The sequence below is a fragment of the Zalophus californianus genome, chromosome 1 (genome assembly GCF_009762305.2).
Source record: "Zalophus californianus isolate mZalCal1 chromosome 1, mZalCal1.pri.v2, whole genome shotgun sequence".
NCBI lineage: Eukaryota > Metazoa > Chordata > Mammalia > Carnivora > Otariidae > Zalophus > Zalophus californianus.
Genome location: NC_045595.1, coordinates 104,380,564 through 104,393,277, shown reverse-complemented (window position 1 = coordinate 104,393,277; position 12,714 = coordinate 104,380,564). Strand labels below are relative to the sequence as shown.

Sequence of the window (12,714 nt, the reverse complement as noted above, 5' to 3'; positions counted from 1 at the left end):
TACAGCTTCTTGGTTTAATACTTTACAGATTTTTGGAACCAAATGCACCCTGCAGTGAAAAGTTGCTTTTTTTTTTTTTTTTTTTTTTTTGCTGACCTTGTTGGATGGCTAATACTGTTTCTGGGAAATAAGAGAAACAAGAGGCTCATTGTTGGCAGGAGCTGAGAGAGACACAAGAAGGGCGAGAGACGTGTCTGCAGCCCTTTTTTCCTCTTCATTGTATCGTGACTGAGTCAAGGCTGGACTGCGGCTGGGTTTTTCTTCCTACCTCTGTAGACATGTGTTTTCCATCAGACAGGGCTGCGTGACACCTGACATTGGCCAGTTCACATGAGTTAAGCCATGTACGGCTGATAAACAGAGAGGAAAAGACCCACAGCTGCACTTAGACACTCTTGACACTGAAATATTTTCGAAGCCTGGTGTGGCTGGGTCTGCACGTATGTCAGAAACGATTTACACCTGTATGTTTTGGCTTCTTCCAGTTGCATATCATTACTTTCTGAAAGCCGCTGTTGGTCAGAAGGTCAGTATTGCCTGATGGCAGTACCTCTTCCTGTTTAAACCTTCCTGAATTATGAAATGTAACTTTTTAAAAAAAGATGTTATTTATTTGACGGAGAGAGCACAAGCAGGGGGAGTGGGAGAGGGAGAAGCAGGCTTCCCGCTGAGCAGGGAGCCAGATGCGGGACTCGATCCCAGGACCCTGGGATCATGACCTGAGCCCGAAGACAGATGCTTAACCCACTGAGCCATCGAGGCACCCCTGAAATGTAACTTTTAAAAGTTATCTGACTTACCTTTTTTTTTTTTAAAAAGACTGAAGAAGAAAGCCCTATACCATTTTCTGTAAAACCAGATCACACCAACAGGATGTCATCCTAACATGTGATTCATGGTGATTTCAGCATTTTATTTTATTTATTTATTTATTTTTAATATATTTTTTAAGGTTTTATTTATTTATTTGACAGAGAGAGACACAGCGAGAGAGGGAACACAAGCAGGGGGAATGGGAGAAAGAGAAGCATGCTTCCTGCCGAGCAGGGAGCCTGATGCGGGGCTCCTTCCCAGGACTCCTGGGATCATGACCTGAGCCAAAGGCAGATGCTTAACGACTGAGCCACCCAGGCACCCCTGATTTCAGCATTTTATAGTAGTAAAAAAGTTCATTACACTAGTCTGCATTAGACTTTTTCATGAAATAGGTAAAAGGAAACACATCCTCGTCACTGAATTTAACCCGGTAAATACTTTTTGATCACTGAGGGTGAGCAGAACAGGGCAGCGATTGGTGATCAGTGCAGTTGATGCCAAGCCACGACATTCTAGCATATCCCCTGGGCTTCCTACATTTGTCACAGTCTCTGCCTGTGATTGTGCTGGGTCATTTATCCTTCCAACGATCATCTTTAATTGGCCTAAGTCATCGGTTTTAAATTGTGTCCCAAGGTCCCAAGCCAGGATTTTGGGGGGATGTGAAGAGAAGCTAAACTTAGTTAGTATCCAGACTCCAAAAGCTGTGTCTGTTCAGATTTTAAAAATTTGTTTAATATTTTCATACAAGAGTTGAGAAATGCCTGTAGGAAAAGCAGAGTGAAAGCAAGACCAAGAGGATTCAGAGAAGAGAGTCAAAGGGGCTGCCATTTAAGTGCTCCCTGACCCACTGGCACCAGCTCAGGCTCTAGGCTTGCTTTGAACTGAACCCCTGCATAGGAGGGTCGCCTCTGCTTCATGCCATACATTGACTCTAGGGAAGGATCCTACTGCTAAAGAAAAGTTTGAGAACCCTAGTCTAAATGGACTAAGGTCTCTTTCGGCCTGAACCTCTATGCTGATGGTACAAAGTAGGGTGAATACATGGCCCCATCTATAATGAGCACTGTGGGGAAATTGAGTTTGTAAACCACTAATGATAAAACAGAGCAAAACGAAATGGATGCCGAGCAGAGAACTATGCTCTGGAGGTAAAGGGAAAACAGTCACAAAAATCTAGTATTCATTAAATACTCACTTGTGGAATTATGGGAGTAATGGTTACTATCAGTTTCTGACCTATAAAGCCTAAAACTGAGTCTAGTATTTTGTGTCAGTGCATCAGTAAGGCAGATCTGAAGTGCACTAAATTATTTTTGTTCTGTGTTTATAAAGAAAATCCATATCATTAGGGTTGGTTCTAAGGGGCTGGGGGAGACTTGGCTCCTTCTCAGGTCTTATTTATAAAGAGCACAAATCCAGCTCTCAGGAAAATGAGAATTAGTTCAAATCACAGAAAAGAATAGTTCAGTGTTTCTTAAAAGAGCTGCTCTTCAGCAACCAAGAATCCAACAGGAAAGATTTCCTGACATTGAGACTCAATCAAGTGCATGCTTATGAGTGATGCAGTGCAATGTTATAAATAGTGCTTGATCTCCTTAAAAAGTTACAGAGTGAGTGGGGGAGGAATGTTTCCTCTCTGATTATTAGGTAATGTGGGTACAGAAGGACAGTCAGCTAGTTGTAATCCATGGAGGACACACTGAGAGCTAGTCCAGACTGCCTGACTATGGTTCTAAATATCGAATAGCTCCTTCATATTGGCACTGGTTCTCTTTCTAAGGGGACACATTAGAATGGACACAGGAAACTTGGGGGGAGGGTTTCCTACTGCCATGGGTCGTGCCAGTCACAGGCCTAGGGTGACCAACTGCCCATCTGCCTGGGACTCTCCCATCGCGGCGTTAGCCCTGATATCCCGTGTTCCAGGAAAGCCCTCAGTCTCTGTCAGACCAGGACAGTTGGTTGCCCTTTCAGCATTTACAGAGTGGGGACAGAAAATGAAGTGATGGTTAAGCTTTCAATTCTGACAGTCATGATTCAGGAGCCCTTGTACCCCCCTCTTATAGGGTACTTAGGTTTCTGGAAGGTGTTTCTCATGCAATCTATAGAAGCTTATTAGCCCTGACATCAAATTGAGGAAGTTTCCTAGATCCCAAATCAAGTGTATTCCCAAGGTGTGTATTTAAATGTTGCATATTCACCTGTTTTGAGGAAACGGCAACCAGCTATTCAGAGCAATAAGTCAGCCTATTTGACGCTTTCCTCACTCTGAAGGGATGATGTTGGAAGGATTCTTGGGGATATTTAATGTTATTTTATCACAGAAGCAAGTCAAAAAAGAAAACCCTAAAATATAGGTTATTTTGAATATATGGAAGTAAAGTTAATGTAACAAGGTTTTATTTATCACCTGTGAAAACTGACATACAAGTTAAACCATCTTTGAAACTCTCCTATTAAATCAGCATTTGCTTATGCAAAACTTAAGCAGATATACTGGCAGTCTTTTTGTGTGTGTGTGTGTGTGTGTGTGTGTGTGTGGTACCCCTCCACCACCCCGCAGGGTCCTGGGACACTGTGTGAGATGGGGGAGGTACTGGTTTTTTATTTTCTGTAGAGGTGGTCCCTGTCCTCCAGGAGTGGCAGTCTTTTATAACCTTTCCCTGTGTTTTGTTTTTACATTACTTTTTATCTTGAACTGCAGTAGGTAGCTCTAGGCAAGTAAAAAACCACTTTGTTCAATATTCACCAGGCTGCTATGTTCCTTTCTCTGGCTCCATGTTCTACACATCTGCTTAGATGACTTTAAAGGGCTTAGCACATAGTAAGAGCTAAATAAATACTAATTCGTCTTCATTTCAGTTCAAATTCAATACTGCCAAGACATGTGCTGAGTTGCAGTTGACCAGCATTTCCTAGTGTTCCTGCTGAGGAGAACACTAGTCTTCCAAGTTTGAGAAGTCCTGCGTTTTCTATCTCCTTCTTGGAAAGTCTCACTGTCTGTGAGAGCCTTAAAGGCTCAGAGGAAGCCTGCAATAAAATGAATTCTTTTAACTTTGTGTAGCCCAACATTTCACAATCTTATTTGACCATGGGACACCTCTGGAAGCAGCTATTATTATATTTTTATTCTAGCCTAATAATCTATTTGCTCCCATGTTTTTTTGGACTATTTATCCATTTTTTATATAACCTATAAAATGTGTCCATTTTATGTACCCTATAAAAATGAATTAATAGTGAGTATGGAAGAGACAGTGTCTTGCACAGTTCCTGGTATTTATTGAAGACATGGTTACTGTACACACACAGGGTTGTTTTTTTTTTTTAAACAGTTTCAGATTTACAGAAAAATTGAAAAGATGGGTTCCCATATACACTCTCATCAATTTCTCATATTATTAACATCTTACATTAGTATGCTATATTTGTTGTAATTGATGAACCAATATTGATACAGGGATTTCTTTAGTTTTTACGTAGTGTCTTTTTCCGTTCCACGGTCCTATGCGAAATACCACATTACCTTTACTTGTCTTGACCATGACAGTTTCTTAGACTGTCCTTGTTTTGATACCCTTGATAGTTTTGAGGAGTACTGCTTAGGAATTTTGAGGATTCCCCCCTGTTGGAATTGGTCTGATGTTTTTCTCTGATTAGACTTGGGATGATGGGCTTTGGGAGGAAGTGCTCTTTTTGTCAGATCTTATCAAGGGTCATGCTGTCACTATGGCTTATCATTGTTGAGGTTGACCTTGATCAGTTGGCTGATAGGAGTTCTCCCCTGTAAAGTTATTGTTCCCCCCCACCCATTCAATACTGTACTCTCTGGGAGGAGGTCACTATACACAATCCATTGTTAAGGAGTGGAAGTTTTGCTCCCCCTCCTTGAGGACAGTGTATCTACATTAAATTATTTGGAATTCTTCCATTCAGGAGCTTTGTCTCTTCCCCCTCCATTTATTCATATATTCAGCCATTTGTTTATATGAGTGTGAACTCACGGATATTATATTTTTATGCAACTAATGAACCATAGTCCATAACACATGACACTTTCTCCATTATTGGTAGAACAGAAGCACAGTTGGGGAGTGGGTGCTGGAGGTGGAAAAAGTCATGGAGTGCTTACAGAGGCCTTCTTGCTCACTTAAATGGATTTGTGCCTCTGACATGTTGACAAAACCACGTATTTTTAAAAGTTCAACTTAGGGCGCCTGGGTGGCTCAGTCGTTGAGTGTCTGCTTTCGGCTCAGGTCATGATCCCGGGGTCCTGGGATCAAGTCGCACGTTGGGCTCCCTGCTCCGCTGGAAGCCTGCTTCTCCCTCTCCCACTCTCCCTGCTTGTGTTCCCTCTTTCTGTCAAATAAATAAAATCTTTAAAAAAAAAAAAAAGGTTCAACTTAAAGTGCCAGATATAGTAGTGGTCTCTCAGCTGAGAAGTTTGTCAGGAGGAGAAAGGAGGCTGAGAATGAGATGAGAAATGCATACCAGCCACAGGCATTCCTCTTTTCCCTCCCAGACTCACATGTGAATTGGGGAGAAGGATTTGAAGGGAATAAAGTAATTTCTGTGTCTTTCTAGGGCTTTGGGGTGGCTTCTAGCCATCAGCACACTGGTTGTTCTTTCCATAACCTACTCCGAGCCAGCTCTGTCCACGCCTGTGATGGGTTTCATATTTGAACCTAACCCCTTAAGGTTTTGTTTCTTCACTTGGCATTGTGTGTGTGTGTGTGTGTGTGTGTGTGTGTTTCTGTATGTCTTTGTGTGTCTGTGCTGTGTAACCAATCCTGTTTTAAAAATGAGGGAAGCAAGCCCAGGACACAGGAATAGCACTAGTCACTGAACCTCTCTGAGGCCAAAAAGACGTTTGTCAAACATTCCAGGAGGCGCACTGGGCAGCCTCTGATTCACTGGCCTCCCTCATCGTCTGCAGCTCCTGGTTTAGCTGCCAAAGCACTTTATGAGCTGTTGCTCCCCATTCCCTTGTGCTGCAAAAGGCAAAAAGTTCAGGAGTGAAGCCTTTACCCTTTTTTTTTTTTTTTTACATACTTGTTTCTTAGGTAACAAGTGATGTGTGGGCTTAGAACTGAGTTCTTGGACCTTCCTGTCTTGAGCCTACTCTTGGGTCTTCATAGAAGTGACCAAGTGTGTTCGCTGGAACAGTCCCGAGGGTACATCAGTGGACATGGTCTGGGGCAGCATTAACCAAAGGGTTATAGTCAACATGGGTAATCACCCCCCATAACACCCCATTCCTGTGTTGACCGTTGGTTCCACCAGGGACACAGTCATGGAACCAAAAGGGTGTTCGGATCTCAGATGCTATGGAGTTTGTTTGACTCTGTGTTTTCTTTTATACTGAATAATAGCAGTGAAATGTTTCTGGCCACATAGCTGCAGAGCATGGTTTTATTGATTTCCAGAGAGAAGAGAAAGCCAGTTATTGAAGGAAAAAAAAAAAAAAGGAAAAGGAGATGAAAACAATGAAAAAGATAAATGTGGACTTAAATTTAAATTCTAACTGTCTTGGAAGGAAAAAAAAAAAAGATTCTCTGCTTTAGTTTTGATGCATTCCTGCTTCAATGGAGAAATCTTCTGTTTGGGTTATTCCTTTCTGTGGGGACTGGCAAAAGTCTAGAGCTGATGAGGTCTTTAGCCTTTTTGAGGCATTTCATGGCAACCTGCCCTCAACTGGTTTGGCCTCAGAAACGGCATTTGGGATACATGGCCTGTTGTTCTGTCCCTAAAATGTTCTGGCATATTATCCCAAGAAGTGTTATATTCATTGCAGATTTACATGTTTTACCTTCCCATGCTCTCCCGAGGACCTCCTCTCTGTTTATCTCTGTCTTGGGCCTTCCCTGCCCCCATTTTCTCCGAGTAGCTAGCAAAAGCAGTGGTTTTAAAGAACCTCAGAAATCAGTAACGTTCATGAGTCGCAAGCTCAGAGAAGAAGGTTCAGTAATAGCTGGAAATCAGATGACTAGAGGGAGCAGAGTGGCAGGTTGAATCATGAACACCTCAGTGGACCCAGGACACCTGGTTTCTGGGCTCCTAGCCATTTTATGACCATGACCAAATTTACTCTTCCTTTGGGTATTGATTTTTGTCATTTCTACAAAGAGGAGTTGTACCAGGCAGGCTCTCAGCTTTCATGATCTTGATTACATTCTTAAGCCATATTTGTTGCTTATCAGATCATTTTGGGGGTTACCTCCTTGCATTCCCATCAAGAAAATATTGAGTTTGATGCGTATGCATCCAAAGTATGCAAATGACCACGTTTTTATGTTTTTTACTTCTGTAGTTTTATAGGTAATAAACGCACAAAGGAAAGCTTCAAATGGTACAGAAGAAGAAAAGGAAGATCTCCCATCCCTGACACCTGCTTTCCTCCCCAGGGGCGCCCACTGTTACCAGTCTCTTGTATATCTGCCTAGAGAGATTTGCTCTCTATGTATAATATACCTTCCCTTTCTAACTACAAGCAATAGCACGTCCATACATATAATTCCATCCCTTGGTTTTTTTTTTTTTTCCCCTCTCTGAACAATGTTTCCTAGAGATCGTTCCATTTAAGTACCTATAGAGCTCCCCCTCCTTCTTGGGCATGGTTATCGAGAATTTCTGAACAGATGGATCATGATCTCTCATCGGTGGACCCAGTTTTTAGTCTTTTTGCTATTATACATAATACCGTGGTGAATCTTCTCACAACAGAGTTCTGTGGGTGTGTGTGCCCTCTCCTTGGAAAACAAAACTATTGCCTAAGTTCCATTCTTTCCTAGTCTTTATAGGTAATAACTGGAGATGTGCAGTCTGCATGATCAAATCGAAATGAAGTGAAAGAAAGCAACATTGCCCTCATTCCTCCCTACCCATGTCTCTGTGAGGGCTGGTGTTTTGAAGACTAGCAAGGGTGTGGTGTTAGAAGAGCTCCTTTCCAAGTCTCCAACTCCCCCAGATAAGGAGGCAGACGCTAATAAAATCTGCCGAGCAGTATTTGCTTGATGTGTGGCATCCATCGTGAGTAAACCCGGTGCAGGTTTTGTACACCAACAGGGCAGACTCCCCACGTCCCTGAAGATAGTCTTGCTCCGATGTATTTGTCACCTCATTAAGTTACCAGAACCAAGTCAGTTTTTTTTTTAAATTTTATTTTATTATGTTATGTTAGTCACCATACATCATTAGTTTTTAATGTTGTGTTCCATGGTTCATTGTTTGTGTATAACACCCAGTGCTCCGTTCAATAAGTGCCCTCCTTAATACCCATCACTGTGCTAACCCATTCCCCCACACCCTCCCCTCTAGAACCCTCAGTTTGTTTCTCAGAGTCCATAGTCTCTCATGGTTCGTCTCCCCCTCCAAGTCCCCCCCCTTCAATTTTCCCTTCCTACTATCTTGTTTCAGAGGTACAGGTCTGTGATTCATTAGTCTTACACAATTCACAGCACTCACCATAGCACATACCCTCCCCAATGTCTATCACCCAGCCACCCCATCCCTCCTACCCCCCACCACTCCAGCAACCCTCAGGTTGTTTCCTGAGATTAAGAATTCCTCATATCAGTGAGATCATATACTTGTCTTTCTCTGATTGACTTTTTGCTTAGCATAATACCCTCTAGTTCCATCCACATCATTGCAAATGGCAGGATTTTTTAAATGGCTGCATAATATTCCACTGCATACACACACACACACACACACACACACACACACACACACACACACACCACATCTTCTTTATCCATTCATCTGTTGATGGACATCTTGGCTCTTTCCACAGTTTGGCTATTGTGGACATTGCTGCTATAAACATTGGGGTGCACTTACCCCTTTGGATCCCTACATTTGTATCTATGGGGTAAATACCCAGGAGTGCAATTGCTGGATCATATGGTAGCTCTATTTTCAACTGTTTGAGGGACCTCCATACTGTTTTCCAGAGTGGTTGCACCAGCTTGCATTCCCACCAACAGTGTAGGAGGGTTCCCCTTCCTCTGCATCCCTGCCAACATCTGTCGTTTCCTGACTTGTTAATTTTAGCCATTCTGACTGGTGTGAGGTGGTATCTCATTGAAGTTTTGATTTGTATTTCCCTGATGCCGAGTGATGTTGAGCACTTTTTTATGTCTCTGTTGGCCATTTGGATGTCTTCTTTGGAAAAATGTCTGTTCATGTCTTCTGCCCATTTCTTGATTGGATCATTTGTTCTTTGGGTGTTGAGTTTGAGAAGTTCTTTATAGGTTTTGGATACTAGCCCTTTATCTGATATGTCATTTGCAAATATCTTCTCCCATTCTGTCCGTTGTCTTTTGGTTTTGTTGACTGTTTCCTTTGCTGTGCAAAAGCTTTTTATCTTGATGAAATCCCAATAGTTCATTTTTGTCGTTGCTTCCCTTGCCTTTGGCGATGTTTCTAGGAAGAAGTTACTGCGGCTGAGGTCGAAGAGGTTGCTGCCTGTGTTCTGGATTCTTGTCTCACATTTAGGTCTTTCATCCATTTTGAGTCTATATTTTTGTGTGTGGTGTAAGGAAATGGTCCAGTTTCATTCTTCTGCATGTGGCTGTCCAATTTTCCCAACACCATTTGTTGAAGAGACTGTCTTTTTTCCATTGGACATTCTTTCCTGCTTTGTCGAAGATTAGTTGACTCTCCATTTCTGGGCTCTCTATTCTGTTCCATTGATCTATGTGTCTGTTTTTGTGCCAGTACCATACTGCCTTGATGATGACAGCTTTGTAATAGAGCTTGAAGTCTGGAATTGTGATGCTACCAGCTTTGCTTTGCTTTTTTCAACATTCCTCTGGCGGGGCGCGTGGGTGGCTCAGTTGGTTAAGCGACTGCCTTCGGCTCAGGTCATGATCCTGGAGTCCCGGGATCGAGTCCCGCATCGGGCTCCCTGCTCAGCAGGGAGTCTGCTTCTCCCTCTGACCCTCTTCCCTCTCGTGCTCTCTATCTCTCATTCTCTCTCTCTCAAATAAATAAAAAAATCTTTAAAAAAAAAAAAAACATTCCTCTGGCTATTCAGGGTCTTTTCTGGTTCCATACAAATTTTAGGATTATTATTATATTATTATTATTATTATTACATCAACAAAAATGTTGATGGTATTTTGATAAGGATTGCATTAAATGTGTAGATTGCTCTAGGTAGCATCGACATTTTCACAATATTTGTTCTTCCAATCCATGAACATGGAATGTTCTTCCATTTCTTTGCTTCTTCCTCCGTTTCTTTCATGAGTATTCTATAGCTTTCTGAGTCCAGATTCTTTGCCTCTTTGGTTAGCTTTATTCCTAGGTATCTTATGGTTTTGGGTGCGATTGTAAATGGGATCGACTCCTTGATTTCTCTTTCTTCTGTCTTGTTGGTGTATAGGAATGCCACTGATTCTGTGCATTGATTTTTATATCCTGCCATTTCATTGGATTCCTGTATGAGTTCTAGCGGTTTTGGGGTGGAGTCTTGGGTTTTCCACATAAAATATCCTATCATCTGCAAAGAGTGAGAGTTTGACTTCTTTGCTGATTCGGATGCCTTTTATTTCTTTTTGTTGTCTGATTGCTGAGGCTAGGACTTCTAGTACTATGTTGAATAGCAGTGGTGATAGTGGACATCCCTGCCATAGAACTGAGTCAGTTTTAAAAATTAATAACCTCTGTGCTGCCAACAAACAACCTAACTTTTTTTTAAGCTTCTTTTTCCTAATCTGGGGATTTCTGATATTGGAAATATTTCACTTTACAGATTTCTCTTAGAGACACAGTTGGGCATCTTTTTTGGTCTATAGCAGTTATGTCTGACTGCTAAAAACTTCCTTTTTCAGAAGTTCAGAAATGGCTGTCCCTGGAAATAATCACTATTCTTCCATCTAAGCTTCCTTCTGGCCTGAAAGAGGCCTTATGAATCAAGCCCTTCTGGATATCTGGACCTTGTCGGACTTTAATCTGTATTTAAGAGCACTTTTTTTCTGGTGATACCATGTGTGCACAATCCCTGCCCTCCTACCCAGGCCTTCCAATAGAGACTGTAAAATGTTCTAACCATTTCTGGAATGTCATTTGAAAAATGAAATACTCATTTCAGTACTTCGCATCAATTAGGACTGTGCCTTTTTTTTTCCCCCTGTTCTCAAACTTGAGGACATAAGAGATTGCCAACTGGTTTCATTCATTCGTCTCATCATTTACTGGGTTTCCCTGTGTGCCAGGAATGGTACCAGGAGGCACGCGTTCCTTGTGATGGGCTGGATTCAGAAAGGAAAGCCTGCACCGGTGAGGCAGAATACTCCCAAACATTCTTACCTCCCGCTCAGGAGCTCGTTACTGAGCAGACAGTTGTCAATCTACCCAGACCTGCCTTGAACCCTTCCTGTTTGTAACGCGAGCGGCTTTGGGCCGGAGGCCCTGTTTTGATGACCTGCTGTGTAAGTGGTAACTTTCTTGCTATTGAAGGCAAACCGTGTTCAGAGGGTTGTTCTCAGTTTCAGCAGCTGTTCTGTTGCTCAGTGTAAGGCGTGACCGAGGGCGGCCAAGGACAGTTGAAAGAGCCAGTGGACGGGATGTCTGGAGGCCTCCCTGGCTTGGGTGGTTCTGCCTGCCCCTAATCAGAGCACACCCCTTTACCTCTCTTAGGTTTCAGTCCGGCTCTCCCGTAAAATAAAGGGATGGACTAGATCATTTCTAAGAATCCTGACAAAGCCTAACATTCTAGCATTCCACAGCTCCACATATGAATTCACCTCATTTCTTCACACATTCCTTCCAACAGCCTGTTAATTCCTGTGAGGGCAGGAGCTATTTATCCAACGACAAGCCCAGTGGCTGGCACACAGGAAATGCGGTAAAGATTTGAGGGAGTTATAAATAATTTTTTTAAAAAAGAATGTTTTTACCCTACCTCTACCCACATCCAGAGGAAGTTCCTGCTGTGAACTCATTTAATCATTCCTCAAGGAAACCAGTTTGTCTACAGAAAATCCTGTGTTGGTGCTCTCTTTTGAGTGCGTGCGTGTGCGTGTGTGTGTGAATGGGGTGTACATATACATTTAATATATAGTCGATTAGGCTACTTTAAAATTCATTTAAGAAAATTCTTAGTTATAAAATATGTTTCCACATGATGTCCCTGTCTTCCAAATGAAAGATGTAAAATATTTAACTTTTAGACTTTAATAAGGTACACCAATGATTTTCTTTTTTAAAGACAGTGATACCAAACATAGCAAAAATTGAGAGTTTTTCCTCAGAAATGGAGTATATAAAACTATATATTGTTCTGGGCCCTGATGTAAGAGCAGATAGACAGAAAATTGTGGTTTTCTTTATTATAGGATATTGCCTAGGCAGAAGTTAAGCAAATTTGACTGGTAAACTGTTTTAAGGAAAACTAGCACCTTTTAAAAATGTTTTGTGTGTGTGTGTGTGTGGGAATGCCAATTCTAGAATTCATTAAAGGATTTTAAAATTCTTTCCTCAAGTGAAGTACTACATGCTAAAATTTAAGATGTTGTTAAGTGCAGATTAAAAAAAAAGAAAGAAAATCCTTAAAAAGTTTAAAACACTTCTAGAATGTTTTATCCAATCACAAATATGATTATCATTTTTTAAAATTTATTTATTTGAGAGAGAGAGAGGGCAGGAGGGAGGGGCAGAGGGAGAGAGAGTGTTAAGAAGACTCTATGCTGAGTGTGGAGTCCCATGCTGGACTCCATCTCAGGACCCTGAGATCTCAACCTGAGCTAAAACTAAGAGTTGGACGCTTAACTGACTGCACCGTGATTATCATTTTTATTAAGATATTCATTTATTTATTTGAGAGATAGAGAGAGAGAGTGGATGCACACATGGGCAGGGGGAGGGGCAGAGGGAGAAGCAGACTCC

At 41.8% G+C, this 12,714-nt stretch overlaps 1 protein-coding gene across 2 annotated transcripts in view; it reads left to right on the top strand.

The window, feature by feature from the left end:
• The window catches only part of WWTR1 (WW domain containing transcription regulator 1), a 133,119-nt gene that overhangs the window by 95,150 nt on the left and 25,255 nt on the right, over positions 1-12,714 (top strand). The gene's annotated exons all lie outside the window — the stretch shown is intronic.